The following is a 15,605-nucleotide window of genomic DNA, read 5'->3' as shown; positions in this document are numbered from 1 at the left end:
AGGATCAATGAAAGGTGCAATCTGCCCTATTCTGACGGCCGCTTTCTACGCACAGATCCTCACTTTCCCGCATTAAACGCTTTGTAAGTAATTGTGCCTGACCTGTGTGGCAGCGGTTATCGCTCAGCTCTGCTGATCTCAGTCAATGAAAATCAAGCCCAGGTGCTGGTGGGTACTGACTCACAAGAAACAGCATTTATGGCAGGCCACATCTGGGAAGATGCACAGACCAGGGCGGCTGGGCAACAGCTGGATGATTTGGGCTTCAGTGTGTTCTATGTGGTGCTGGGGCGCAGGAGGGTCTCTCAGACTGCAACACAAAGGACGCTCACATGGCAACCGAGTATGGGCCAACGAGGGCCACTGTCATCAAATACACACTTGTGAGAGTGTACTGTGATCAATGAGCATGTGCCCCCAGAGGCCTGCAGGCATATTGTTTACCTGCTAAGGGGTTGGAGGAGAAAAAAATGCAATTCTTAACGAACACGCAGTGATTGACTGGTATGCATGACAAACCATAGACCCTGTGGTAATTAGAGGAACAACTTGCATTACTATAAGCTGTGAGACATGACACTGCACTGAACTGCACTAACTCATCACACTACAAAGAGTTCACTAATCTCCTACATTGCACAACATCCAATGAATACTAACTCAGTACTCTCTGCATAGAATCATGGCAATTATTGTTCAAACATACTGAACAGCATGCTAAGGCCTCGGGTCCACAGCTCTCAATCAATCAATCAATCAACTTGTATTTGTAGAGCGCAAGAGCGCAAATAATAACCTGTGGGGGTATCCAGTTGCTGGGTTCTTGCTGGGATCAGTCAAAGATTCAGGTCTTGAGTCTTTTTCTAAATCCAGGGAGAGAGGATGCTGTTCAGAGGTGCAGCGGGAGGTAGTTCCAGGAAATGGCAGCAAGGAAGGAGCGTCCTCCACTGTTGCGGGAGTGTGAGCGAGGGAGGTGGAGCACAGGTGTCTGGAGGGTTGGTGGAAGCTCAGTCGGTGGTTGGTGTATGCTGGTCCTTGGCCTTGTCTGTATTCGAGGGATACTACCCAGTGTGCTGTAGTGTGTAGTAGGCGCATTAACTAAAAATGTTTGATATTAGTCAAAATGGCCTACTGCACTGATATGAACCCTAGCCACAGTCACCCAGTGCTTTGCACACTAGGGAAATTAGCACAACTCTATTACGTTCTAGATGGCTACCTCATCCAACATCACTGCACCCTAGGAATGCTAACCGATTAGACTACACCAGGGGTCTCCAACGAGTAACTCAGGAGCTACTGGTAGCTCGCCAGGACCTTCAAAGTAGCTCTCTTAGGTGAAGTCAAGCCCAGTATCAATTTTAGAGAGTAGGTGCCTATTAAAGAAGGCAGGAGTCAGAGTGAAATGAATATTTGTAAATCCATAAGGGACAGGCCTATCTGTAAAACTGGTGCCACTATGAACCACGACCAGTTTTACCAAGGATACCAGAATGTGTAATTGATTGGTTATTGAATTTGCCTTTTGGATTCCCCTCCTTTATTTCTGTCCTACCTCACAAGCACTTTCCTTTTTCAGACTCCCCTTGGAGCAACCTCTTTCTCTATTTGGAACATTGAATATGATGATCTGTTATAAAAGTAACTAAATAATAGGCAGTCACTATTGGAGCGATATTTTATGCCTTTGCGTCTTTTGAGGATATACTTATGTGCATTGTAAAGAAAATGGTGGTACATTAATGATACAATGCTAATTCTATATGTACCGGATGCCATTTGACTAATGAATGTTTTTCATAACATAATTGTAGCTTTAAAGAAGTCTAGGACCATTGTTTCCTATTCCAATGGTAAGCATCCATGTCGTATGACTGTAATGCCTGGGAATTCAAAGTAGACTGTCCATATGAGGCATTTGCACATGGGAGTACATGATGATAATGACAAGCTGATGTTCTGAGACTGTGCATTTCTCAAAAACTGAAAACTGATATTTTAAAGGCAGTTTTAGTTTTCAAAAATGGGGTTCTTCTGGAAAATTGAGTTTGTTTGCCCACAGTGGAAAGTAGTATTAGATAGAAAAATTTGCATTTTCAGAAACTGGTGAATGATAATTCAAGCTGAGCTGGGGAGACGTACTGCTGTGGTTATGTCCTTTGTGCCCCTGGTCATGTCAAGATTTGAATGTTACTTCATAAGTCAAGGGGAGGCATTTAATATTGAAGAACGTTTTCCCAGCATTTCTGCTGGTAAACGCACTTGGTATACTTTGGTGGTAACTACTGAAAATCTTGCTTTGGGTGGTCATAGTGTAGTCACTATTTTAGAGGTATAAAATTTGTTAGTAGCTCGGGAAGCTCACTACAGAAAAGGTTGGAGACCCCTGGACTACACTGTGTGCTACACACACTTTAAACCATATGGTATACTGTATAATATAGATATTTACCCACCACATTGTACTGAGCCAGAAGGGCACTAATTGAACACACTCCTGATATCCATGTCCATCTTATAGTTTGAGGAACAGCCATATTGTGTACTTTGACTACCTTGGGCACTACAAACTTAAATATTTCACGTGCTTGTGGTTGATCTTACCTTAATCACTTCTCCACAGCTTCAGCACATGTAGTCACCATTCATACAGTTCATTCTTAGTTATGGTACACAAGGAAAATCACAGGAGTGGGAGTCCAAGCTTTGGGATTATATTGCCTGGACTTTAAGCTTGCTGATTCATTATTTCCTAATGATGTGTCTTACTCTCCTGCATGGTGGGCAGTAGCTATCCGTTCAGGACGGCTAGACCAGGTTCTAACAGTCAGCTACTGCTGAGAAATAAAAGGCAGAAGTGTCAAGGGTATCACACTGGAGCACCGGAAACCACCAAGAAATAACTTCACAGATTTGGAGGCCAGGAGACACCACAAGAACAGTGTTGGTTGTTAGGGTGTGCCAATAATTGCAAAACACAACAGTCACCAGTGATTTGGCCCATCTGTGCTGGAGATATCATCCCTACAAGCAAATGTCTGTGTGCAGAACTGCAGAGCTAGCTGGGGGTGCTCTGAGTGTCAGGGCTCCCTCTATATTAAAAGATTAAAGTGGGATCAGGAAAACACTTGCAGGGCACCCCTGTGCTTTCCGTACCCTGTCCAAAACCATTATTGCACCTTTTGCAATCTTGACCCCATTGTAGGTGGGTAGTGCCAACAGTTGAACCTCTTGCCTGAAGGGCTGCTAGGCCTGATTTGAGTGGGCATGTGAGGCTTGGACTTCTCCAGATTGATCAGGGCTATCCACAATCTTTGCTCCAGCTCTCTGTGGGGCATATTATCAAGACAGGCGATAAAATTATCGCCGCTTTAGCGGCAGAAAACTGCCACTAAAACCGCGATAATGGGCTTGATAATATGCTCTATGGAATTCCAATTGAAGCCCATGTTGGATGTGAAGGACATCTAACCTGAGCTTCAATTGGAATTCCATAGAGCATATTATCAAGCCCATTATCACTGTTTTAGCGGCAGTTTTCTGCCGCTAAAGCGGTGATAATTTTATCGCCTGTCTTGATAATATGCCCCTGTGTCTGGAGATGGCTGTGTGGGGAAAAAAACGAATGGAACCTCTTCTTGCCTGACTTGCAGGACCTAACTGCTAGGCAGAGTATCGGGCAAACTCTGTATGCTAGGAGAGTCTGTTGGTACCACTGTGGCCATCCCTTCCAGGATGGAAAGATTGCGACTGTGAGTGGCAGGTCAAGCCTGCACACTGAGACCTGCCACCGACTGATTCCACGAGGGCTGCAAGGCTGCCACAAGAGAAGTTGCATCCTCTCTGGGCTCCAGATTCTCCCCTCATGAGGAGTTTTAAAAAAGGTGAGTGAGCCTGTGCACCTCACTCTAGTGACGTGTGCACTTCTATTGATCACTACACGGTATGCTGCCATCACCATGCTCATGTTGCTTAACTCCTTGTGAAGGCAGCAGTCTTCCACCACTCTGGGGGTAGCCCTTTGTGCACCCCACTCGATCCAACAAGAATACAATCTGAGAAACAGGCCTATGTCATGGTGCACACAGATGATCCATGTTTACCTATGACAAAAAATCAGCATGAGGGGTCCAGACAACAGTACAGTTGACATTCAGGGCAGGGGTACATGTATCCATCCATGCAGAGGACTTTCCCCTCCTAACCCTAGGCAACCCGATTTAATTGTGGTAATGTGGTTTTCATTTAGTTTTTCAGTGTTTTTCAGTGGCAACTGTTGAAAATCGGTTACAGTCGATAGACATAGCATATTTACAAGGAAAATGTGTAAAATATTCACATTGTAACATCTTGAAATGTTCATTGATTATGATTTGTTAATATTTTCTTATGACTGTATTTTGAATTCTCTGTGACAAAGGCTGTAGACCTGAATTGTTTATAATTGTGATTTGCTGGAAATGTAAGTGGGTTTATGATGTTTTTAGGGATTGTGCTCTCCTGGTGCAGAAACTGCCTGAGACATATGGGGACTAGTTTGCATTTAGGGTATTAGTTTACTTAGGTGACCTTTCTTTAGTGTGAGCCCCCTGTAGGCTGCGAGGCCCTTTAGAGTGTGTTCTTGGTGTTTTTCCTTCTACCAGAGTGCAATCCAGCAGAGTGTCATTCCTTCAGCAGCACAGCAGTTCTTCTTTCTGGCAGGGTATCCACAGGTCCAGAAGTGTACTGAAGTGGTGGGGTCTAGGGTCCAGTATTTCTACCCAGTAGTCCTTTGCAGTGGGGGAGACTTCGAAAGGCAGTGTACAGTTGTCCTGTCTTTCCTGCTCTGGCTGCTCCAGACTACCTACAGGGGGTATGTAGCCCTTTATGTGGGGACAGGACACAGCTTTTTCAGGTGTAAGCGAGGCTGTGCCTAGCTCATCCGTCCCATCCTGCCAGTGGTGGTACATTGAAACACACCTAAGCTTCAATGCTGTGTGGATGTCTAGGAGGAACACGCAAAGCCCTACAGCCAACTACACTATGTCATGTAACCAGAGATAGGCTTCAGGCACCAAATGGCTAAGGTAAGAAAATGCTGACTTTCTAAAAGGGGCGTTTTCAGAATTGCAATTTAAAATCCAACTTCACCATTAATTAGGATTTGAAATTGTGATTCCACATACAACAAACTTAAAGGAAGATTTAATAAGGCAACTCCAATGTTATCCTATAAGAGAAGTAGGCCTTGCAGTAGTGAAAAATGAATGCAAGAGTTTTTCCATAGTAGGACATGTAAAAGTTAAGAGTACATGTCTTACTTTTTAAACATATTGCATCCTGCCCTCTGGCTAACTAAGGCCTACCCTATGGGTGACTTATATGTATTAAAAAGGAAGGTTTGTGCCTGGCAAAAGTTTTATTTTGCCAGGTCAAAATGGCAATTTAAAACTGCGCTCACAGGCTCTGCAATGACAGGCCTAAGACAAGTTTAGAGGACAACTTAAGAAGGTGAAACAATCAGTGCTGTAGGCCCACTGGTAGCATTTAGTTCACAGGCCATGGGAGCATATATTGCACGTTATTAGGGAAGTATAAGTAATTCTAATATGCCAATTATGTATTAGTCAATATTACGATGTTTAGAGGAGATAGCACAAACACGTTAGCACTGGTTAGCAGTGGTAAAGTGCTCAGAGTCTTAATACTAGCAAGCACAAGGTCAGAAAAAGGTGAGGAGGAAGGCAGAACGCTTGGGGGAATGCCACCCTAATGCTGTCAGGTCTAAAACACCGTCTTTAACATTTTCACTGTATTTTCAGGCTTTGCCATCATTGTATTTGTAGAAGCCCACTACATCCAATCTCTCATCGACTCTGTCTAATGTAACACAAGTTTTGACAAGCTTATCCCTGAGAGATTTACTCCACCTGTAGAAGATTGTGGGATTCATAGTGATGGAATTGCCTCTCATGCTGTCAGGTTTGAGTGTTTCCTAGTGTTTGAAAATTAGTGTATTGGTGCTGAACTTTGTCAGTAACCTTGCTTCCTCATCTAACACCTGCCTCTAAGCTATCTGTCATATAGCAGCTCATTACTGGTTTTTAACTTAACTCTTTCTGCAGCCTTATCAAATGACACTGGGGAGATCCTCACTTCCGCAATAGCTTCACCATAATTAGCTGATTTGTCTCGAAATCCCTTGTGGGATTGGCCATTTCTCCTTTTAGATTATTACTTACTGCAAGAGGAAAAATGTTGCCTGCAGTTGGCTTATGGTACAAATATGCTGAAAGTTTATGGTTCTCAACTACAAAATTGATGTCTTGAAGTTCCACCATAGTTTTATTGATAGTTCTCCTCAATTGCATATAAATGCCATTAAGATTGAGATGATCTACGGATTCAATAGCCAATGACTTTGGCCTATTGCAGATGATAAAGGGGTCATCTATAAATGAATCGCATGTTAATTACAGCAATACAATAATATGTTCATTATATTACTCAAATTCAGGTTCTCAAATTACCAGCCAACTTTCCTACCAGCCCTTCAGCAAATGTGTGGAGCTGGGGATGAAGCAGGTGGTAATAGCAGTCCCTTGAACTCATTAAAACACATTGTCCCTAAACCCAAATATGTTATTTCTGAGACATAATTTTGCAATAGTAAGTAACATTTCAGTGTGCATGTGATAATATTTGAATCTTATTCTCAAGAACTATTTAAATGCTGCAAAGCTATCTGTTTTTTCAATAAAAGTATAGAAAGCAGATATATCCAATTCACAAGAAAAAAATCATATTTGCACTCAGTTTCCTCAATCTTACAAATAAATCATCTACTGTCTTTAGCATAAGGTGGGAGGGTGGAAAGAAAGGGGAAAAAAATTAATCAATATACCACAAGAATACTACCCACACCATTCCCTTAAGGTAATTTATGCCTCTTTCTAGTTACCCAAATTATGGTACCAACCTAGATTTGCTGACTTTTACCGATGTGGTTGGTTTTATCATTTCTTCTATGCTACAATACTCATAGATGCCTTACACTTATATATAGAGAAAGGAGGAGACAACTGTGACTGCCAATTACCACTATATATGAAATGGCGGCTTACGACCTACATATACCTGGACACATATATTGGTGTACAATCCTAACACATGACTAGTACTTATGTTTTAAGTTCACACCCAGTAATTGGGTGCTAGTAAGAAAAGTCATATATGATTACAGATTTCAACATGCCGATCCTTTCTGATCACAGGTGAGGGGTTTTAAGTATTATGGGCCATGTGTATTAACATTGAATTTTGCGAGTCCATAGTAGCACAGTTTACCAAATTTTACCGATTCGCTATTATGGACTCGCAAAATGGTTTCGCAAAAAGAATTGCGATTCCTACATATTCCTTAATAGCTAAGCTAGAGGCCCGTAGGAATGATTGGGAAGACATTCTCAATTTGTGATTACCAAATTGGTAATCGCAAATTGCGAAGGCAAATACAAGCGGGTTAGCGGGCCAAAAGGCCACCCTGATGCACCCCCAAAAAAGGTAAGTGTGCACGTGTGGCGCACATACATGCCCTAAGGGCATATATCTGCACTACATGGCACTTAGAAAAATGCAAAAAGTTGCATTTTTCTAGGAATGTTCAAATTACAACCAACTTAAAGTTGGTGGTAATTTGCGATTCCTTAAAGCAAGGTCGCAATTATTACCTGCTTCCTGCATTGAATTTAGGAAATCGCAAATTGCAATTTCCTAAATGCATTTGCAAAATAGGTAATCACAAAAATTGTGATTCCTTATTTTGCGAATGCCTTTTGGGATGATACATCCCAAAAGGCTTTTTAGCATTCGCAAACTGGCCTAGTCTGCGAATCGACCAATTTGCGACCGGTAAAAGCCTTCATACATCTGGCCCTATATCTATTAAAAATAATCTTTGGAGTGATGATCATTAGTGCAAAAGGAACTCTATATATCGTTGTCTGAGCTCATTATTAGTAAAAATGAAGGGAAGCTGATATTTTATGTTTATTCTTGAGATTGGATAATTTTAATTCAGTGTTTTTGGCATGCTGTTTTGGTAGGCATTTTTAAATGTTATTTTGGTGGTGGGCACTGAATGTATAACTTTATCTTGGCTGTTTGTAAGTATACTTGTAATTTTTTTTAAATATTAGGGTGTTTTTCTAGTCCTAAGGAAGGTGTAGCTAACTGACACAAACAATGAAACGTGCTGCCTGGAGGACCTGTAAGGAGACAAATGTTATATCAAAAATAATTTTTATAGACTCAATTTGCACAGATAAATGTGAAATGAAATTTGAGTGCAAGGAGTTAGATTTGTAATTGTTTGGAGCAGTGTAGTGTTCCTGTTTAGAGACCCTTTGGGGTAACATCTTCTTCCAGATACATAATTTAGACATTAATGACTGCAGCTGGGTGCACCAATATCACCTCAGTTGCCCAATTATTATACACCATGGGCCTGGTTCACAAAGGTAGGCTTATACGATTATGCACGTTTATGCTTTTTTAGTATTCATATGACTGTATTTTAGTGCGGAGTCAACACAGTCGTGGAGGAGTTCTCCCCCCTGACTGCAGAGTCTTCACACTCATGAACTTACGATTTAAATGCAGTTTTGTGAACATGCAAATTTATCTTTGTGGTGAGTCAGGCCCTTGGAATATATCATTGTGTGTGTGTGTGTGTGTGTGTGCGCGAGTGTATGTGTGTGGGGCAGTGTTTGCATGTCTTTTTCAGTCTTTGAAGAACTTTGTGGCCCATAAATGAGTATTCCAGAATATGGCTAGCCCCATTCAAGTTAGATTTCCATTTTTCATGTATTTGTTGCTTTGTAAATTGTTGGACTCTAGTTATCCACTCGCAATGTCATATGATCAGCTACAGTATTCTAGCCCCTCTTAAACTTCTCTGAAAATGTTAGTGGTAAGAATGCCAGCTTTACGGAATGCTGTAGATTTGAATGTCTGGAAAACTATATAGTGCCATTGCTGTCCTTTGTAAGTGACTTTCGGGCTTATTTACAAGCTCTGTGTGCTGCCAGAATGTCATTTTTTGTGATATTCCGGTGGGGTACAGGGCTTAGCCATACCTACAAGGCAAAGTAAAGCCTCCCCTTTGTGGATTTTCATGGCCTTATAGATGTAGGGTAAAGCAAAGCAGTGCACGCCACTGCCTTGCCTTACTCTGCATTATAGAGGTGTCCCATGGGTGTTGCTGTGGATGTTCCCACGCAACACCCATGGACATTGATGCTGCCCCAGATTTACAATATCTCGTAAACCAGGGGCAGCGCCAAAAGCTCACGCCTCCCTGTAGCAGGCATAAAGAGGAACATTTTTTACATTCCTCCTCGTTATTTCCTCTTTCCAAGGAAAAGGCCTCTTGTGAGTGTTTTTGTGCAAGAAGATGTCTCTTCCTGTACAAAAATAATCATGGCAACAACACAAACACCCTTGCACCATGGAGCAAGGGTGCCTGCGTGGCGCATGGCTGCTAATTTGATCCAGCCGGCGCTGGATGAAAGGACAGGAATGCACTGTATCTTGTAATTTCAAATTGGCGTAAGGCAGTGCAGTGGAATTGTTTGCAGCACTACTCTAGGCCAGTTCTTTGTAAATATGCCCTGTTGTGTCTAGTTTTAATAATTTGGGGAAGAGTCATTTTGCAAACTCTTAAGGAACTAGTTTATTCACCTCCCACTCTCACATTAACAAACCCGACAAACTTGTTTCAGTCCAGCCAACTGTGTTTTGACCTGAACTGTGTTAGTTTCATTAATGCCATAAGATTCCTTATTCCTGCAAAATCTTTCATGAAAACATCATTATTTTATTTTATTAATGCTCTGGTCTTTGATAAGAGAGGAATGGTGGGAATCATTGGTTTTAGCTTCTTTTGGGCTATTCTAAACTTTAGGCCTAGGCATCCTAACTCCTGATTATGCTTGGATTATTTGAAAGGATACTAACACCCTGAAATATAATTTGCAACAACGCAGTAAGTGGCAAAAACGAAACCAATGCAAAACTGGTGCAAAAGGTGAACACCTACCCCAATCAAACCAGATCATCCACACTCTTCTATGACACACCATTTCTGATTCCTTGTAAAGTGAGATGATGTTTATTACCTTAATGTTTGAAACATAAATCTGTAAAAGACATGGCATCAATTTATCAGAGCAAATAGAAGGAGATGATAGACGGAGCGCTGAAACATTTCAGACACTCATCCCCAGTCACAGATCTAGGTTAGTATAAGTATAAGTATAAAAGAAGCTTAGAAAGCGCTTGCATACCAAACGGTGTCTTGGCGCTAGAGTGTGTATGATCAGTAATAGGGACGAATTATTGTTGAATCAGAAATAAGCAATACTTCAGAGTCTTCCTAAAAAGGGCATAGCTCGGTTGGAGTCGCATCTCCACTGGTAGCTGATTCCATAGCTTAGCTGCACAGGTGGCAAAAGAACGGCCGCCCCATCTGGCTAATCTGAATCTGGAAGTGCAGATGAGACCAAGATTAGCCGACCGCAAAGCACGGGGCGGAATGTAATGTCTAAACATGTCTCTTGCATCATTAGCACCCCCGCCAAACCGGGCCCGGTGAACCAAACAGAGTGCCTTAAACTCGATTCTCTGTTGAACCGGAAGTCAATGAAGAGATTTTCTGCCCATAGAGGTGGGGAAACCCCTGGGCAGGTTCAGAATCACCCGAACCGCGGCATTCTGCAGAGACTGGATCTTACCAACCTGGAATTTGTCAATACCCAAAAACATGGCATTACAATAGTTCAGTCTGGACATGAATAAGGCGGCCATCACCTTTTTCTGCAGCGCCAAGGGAATGTATGGGAAAATTTTTCGCAGAGTTTTTAACAAGAGGAAACATGAGGAGGTTAGGCTATTGACCTGGGCTGACATATTCAGCTTGTCGTCAAAGATCACCCCCAGGTTCCTCACCTTAGCGACCGGAAGGGGACATTGCCCGGCCTCTGGTGGCCACCATAAGGTGTTCCAGACTGAGGGTCCTCTTCCAAACTCCATCACTTCAGTTTTTTCAGTGTTGATATTTAGAAAACTCAAGCGCATCCATTCCATCACATCAGTAAGACAGGCATGGAATTTGGCCTCTATTTGATCAGGGTTATCTAAAACTGATATCACTAATTGTGAATCATCCGCATAGGACACCAACATAAAACCATGTTTCCTGACCAGGCTAGCCAGAGGTCTAACATAGATATTGAAAAGAATTGGGGAAAGAGCAGAACCTTGTGGGACACCATATGGCAGAGCGAAATTGGCCGAGTGTAAGCCGGCCCAGTTTAGGCTTTGCCTTCGATTGTCCAGAAAAGAAGAGAGTAAGGCCAAGGCCCGTTCCACAATCCCTACTTCCCTCAGGCGCTTCAACAGCACCGCATGATTCACGGTATCGAACGCAGCAGACAGATCCAGGAGGACAAGAATAGCCCTCCCCCCTCCATCAACTGCAGTTCGAATACCCTCTGCTGCCGTAATAAGGGCAGATTCTGTGGAATGTTTAGGTCAAAAGCCATGCTGAGACCTGTCCAGCAGGGCATTCTTGTTCAGATATTCCGTCAGACTCCGATTTATAGCCTTCTCGGTGACCTTAGCCATCAGAGGTAGGCCAGAGATGGGACGATAATTTTTAAACTCGGAGGAGTCCAAAGAGGCTTTTTTAAAGAGGGGTTTGACACTCACCGTTTTCCAGGTAGCTGGATAGGGTCCTGCAGCTAATACCTGGTTGATCAGGGACGTGAGACTCGGCGTGATCCTATCAGCCACCAGGTGCATAATGTACGGGGGCAGGGGTCTGAAACAGCACCCGACTTTATAGAGCTTAACAGCGCCAGAACCTCCTCTGTAGATAAGGGATCAATAGCTGTCAGGCTGCTTATCGGTATCTCCTGCTTACAGTGCAAAGTTTTTGGTCCCACTGAATTTAGCAGTTCATCATAAATAGTGGACACCTTATTATGGAAGAAAGCAGCTAACTGATCACAGAATGACTGATCAGGGCTGAACCGATTCGTCCGCTGAGGATTCGCCAGAAAGGACACAGATTAAAAAAGTTCTTTAGTGGAGTTCCATGCCTCCGAAATTTTCCGGGTAAAATAGTCCTTCTTAGATTTCCGAATGGCCTGCTTATAGTTATGCAGGACCTCATTGTAGGCTAACTTACAGACTTACAGGTTGAATCCATCATCGTTCTTTAGCTCACTTCGCCACCCCAGTTAAGACCCAGCAATATGCAAATCAGTCTTGACCCTGTCCCTCATGGGAACAGTCTAGCCTGAACTGCCATGCCAGGTCTTCCCTGGATCGGAAACAAGCATCTTAGGACCGGTTTCGGTGTAACACCCCTCATCAGCCAGGCTAGCTTGAATCCAGTGGCAAAGTGAGCAAGGGACCCACGTCTGGGCATACCCTGCCAACTTAGGGTGAACAAAGCAACCACAAGGAGATGATGGATGGAGCACTGAAACTTTTCAGACACTCACCCCCAGTCACAGATCTGGGTTGAATCCATCATTGTTCTTTAGCTCACTACACCACCCCAGTTCAGACCAGCTATATGCAAATCAGTCTTGACCCTGTGCCTCATGGGAATAGTCCTACCTGAACTGCCAAGCCAGGTCTTCCCTGGACCTGAAACAAGCATCCTTGGACCGGTTTTGGGGTAACGCCCCTCATCAGCCAGGCTAGCTTGAATCCATTGGAAAAACGAGCAAGGGACCCATGTCTTGGAATACCATTCCAACTTAGGACAAACAAATCAAACAAAAGGAGATGATGGACAGAGTGCTGTAACTTTTCGGACACTCACTGATCTGGGTTGATTCCATCATCGTTCTTTAGCTCAGTTTGCCACCCGAGTTTAGACCCTGCTATAGGCAAATCAGTCTTGACCCTGTGCTTCGTGCGAACAGTCCAGCCTGAACTGCAAAGCCAGGTCTTCTTTGGACTGGAAACAGGCATCCTGAGACTGGTTTCGAGGTAATACCCCTCATCAGCCAGGCTAGCTTGAATCCAGTGGTGTATAGTGGACTACAGTAGAGTAGTCGTAGAGTAGAGTGTTGTACGGTGGCATACAGTATAGTACAGTCTACGCCCATCATATACCGACTGAGACCGGGGTGGGCCACAGCGCTGTCATATTCTTCATTGCAGTAAGGGGGACTTTTGTAGGGCTTTCTGTGACTTGAAATCGATTTGGACACTGATTTAATTATTCTATTCATTATTTATGCTGTCTGAAATTGTTTAACGGTATTTTTTTTTTTTGCATTAACCATTGGCTTGTGCTACTGTGAGTATGGGGAAAAGAAAAATAGTGAGCACGCAGAATAAGAAATCTGCCAATGCAGGGGAGCACTCCTGCCAGTCCTTACTTAATTACCTTACTGGAGCTGTAGGTGCTATAGAACGCCAGATTACTACAGTGGAGGAGGCTTTAAAACCTGGAGGGGAGGCCTGTATCACAACGAGAATTGGCTCTGATACAAATGAGGCTCAGAGAAGTACTATAGGTAGAAATGGCTGCGTGGTGAATACTGTTGATCACTTGTCTGGTAGTGAACAGGAGTGTGACGTATCGCAGCAACCGCCAAATAAGCGCGCTAGGAATCCGGATACCTGTCCTAGCGTTATTGAGCTCTCGGGCCTCCCAATTGAAAGGCCCTCAACTAAGACTCGCAAAAGAGCACCTAAAAGGGGAAAATCTACTCCAGTCACCAAAGTGGAAAATTGGGAAAAATCTGTAATCAGCTCAAATATGCGTACTCAGAGTGAGGTAGGGAAATTAAACGCAAAGTTGGATGCTCTGGATACATTGATTAGAGTAAGCCTATGTAATCTGACAACCAGATTAGACACCATGGAGGCCAAACTAGTCAAATGTTTGGATACTCTTTACCCACTAGCACCTGATAGAATGATACTCCCTGGCAATGACGCGAATGATGAGAATCTTAATATTAGCTCTAAGTTAAACCATGCTGGGTCTGCAACAGCTACACTTAATGCCCCTGGCATTGTGCCTCTTGTAGATATTGAACAAATCCCTTCTGCTGACACTGAGGTACACCGTTCTGCTACTATAACTGTTGTGTCTAAGCCTACACTTACTTCATTCTTAACAAACACTAATTGTGTAATTATGCCCCAGGGGAAACAACAGGTTACACACCTAGATCTACCGCCAGCTGCTACACCGTACGTAGTGGTGTTAGTCAATGTACCTACAGTGGCATATGAGACGGTAGAATCCTGGGAGAATTTAAGGAATAAGTCCCTACAGTGGCTTGGCACTAGGACAGGTTTAACCGAGAAGCTATTTGAGGAGTTTAAGATGGCAAGGAGAGTGGGATGGTTCGGAAGAGGGCCTAAGAAATTTGAAGGAGATTGTGTTGTACTGTCATTCAAAACACCAACTCTTGTGAGACTGATATCGAATAGGACCGGTGCTAACTTTATGGGAAACTCATACATTAGTGTGGTTCCTTTAGGATTTTTTTACCAACTGCCACTCAGGAACAATATCAGACCTAACCAAGATAATTCTACCCCACTTTACAGGAGTCAGTTTAATATTCCAACCCAAAACCGTTTTGATAGACTCAACTACCTCGAGGAAGTCGAAAGACTGGGATTAGGGGACCCTACTCAGGGCACAATAACCAGAGGCTTGGAGGATTGTTGTACCAAGGGCTATTTAACAACAAGTCCTGGAGTCACAAAAGTAGTGCAACCACCCCAGGCGACACCAGTAAATATAGTAGCAGTTGAGGCTACTAATACAGAGGAGGTGGCTGCCTCGGAGCATGCCCCCATGCCCCATAATGAAGTTATATCATCATCCATTGAGGGAACTGGGGGAGATAATGGCAGTAAAGGGAAGAGCGACAACTGTAAGATTGTGTTTGGAATGTGGCTGGTTTGAAGACAAAAGTGGCCAATAAAATATGGGTGGATTTTGTAAATAACTTTGAGATATTAAGTATACAAGAAACATGGGTGGAAGAGCCTATTCATATGTGTGGCTTTAAAACATTTCATACTCCAGCAATTGGGTCTCCTCATGGCAGAGCAAAAGGGGGACTTTGCACTTACATTAGCAACCACCTAAATATAAGGAAAGTTGCATTAGTTGCTAGAAATAGTCACTATCAAGTCGTTAGTATGGATATAGACCAGGCATCGTGCGTGATAATATTGAATTTTTATAATAACGCCTCCCTGGAGGAGGTATTTAGATCTTTGAACAGAGATTTGATTAACGCACAAACACAGACAACTAAAGATGTTTTTGTTATTTGGGGAGGGGATTTCAATTGCCTTTTATGTCAAAATGGCGACAAGGGCACCTGTGGGATATCACATGGAAAAGACACCAATCTTTCGCATTTGTCCCATACAGTACATGGAGACCTCTTGAATGACATTGCATTCTCTTGTGATATGGGGTTTGCTAATAATCTTAGTCTACCTGAGGTCCCATTTAGTCCAACTTTTAATGGACGAGGTGCCTTTTCAATAATAGACTACATTATGATATC

The sequence above is a fragment of the Triturus cristatus genome, chromosome 4_2, assembly GCF_964204655.1.
Source record: "Triturus cristatus chromosome 4_2, aTriCri1.1, whole genome shotgun sequence".
Taxonomy (NCBI): Eukaryota; Metazoa; Chordata; class Amphibia; order Caudata; family Salamandridae; genus Triturus; species Triturus cristatus.
The sequence above is the reverse complement of the archived record's forward strand: the minus strand, read 5'-3'. Positions refer to the sequence as shown.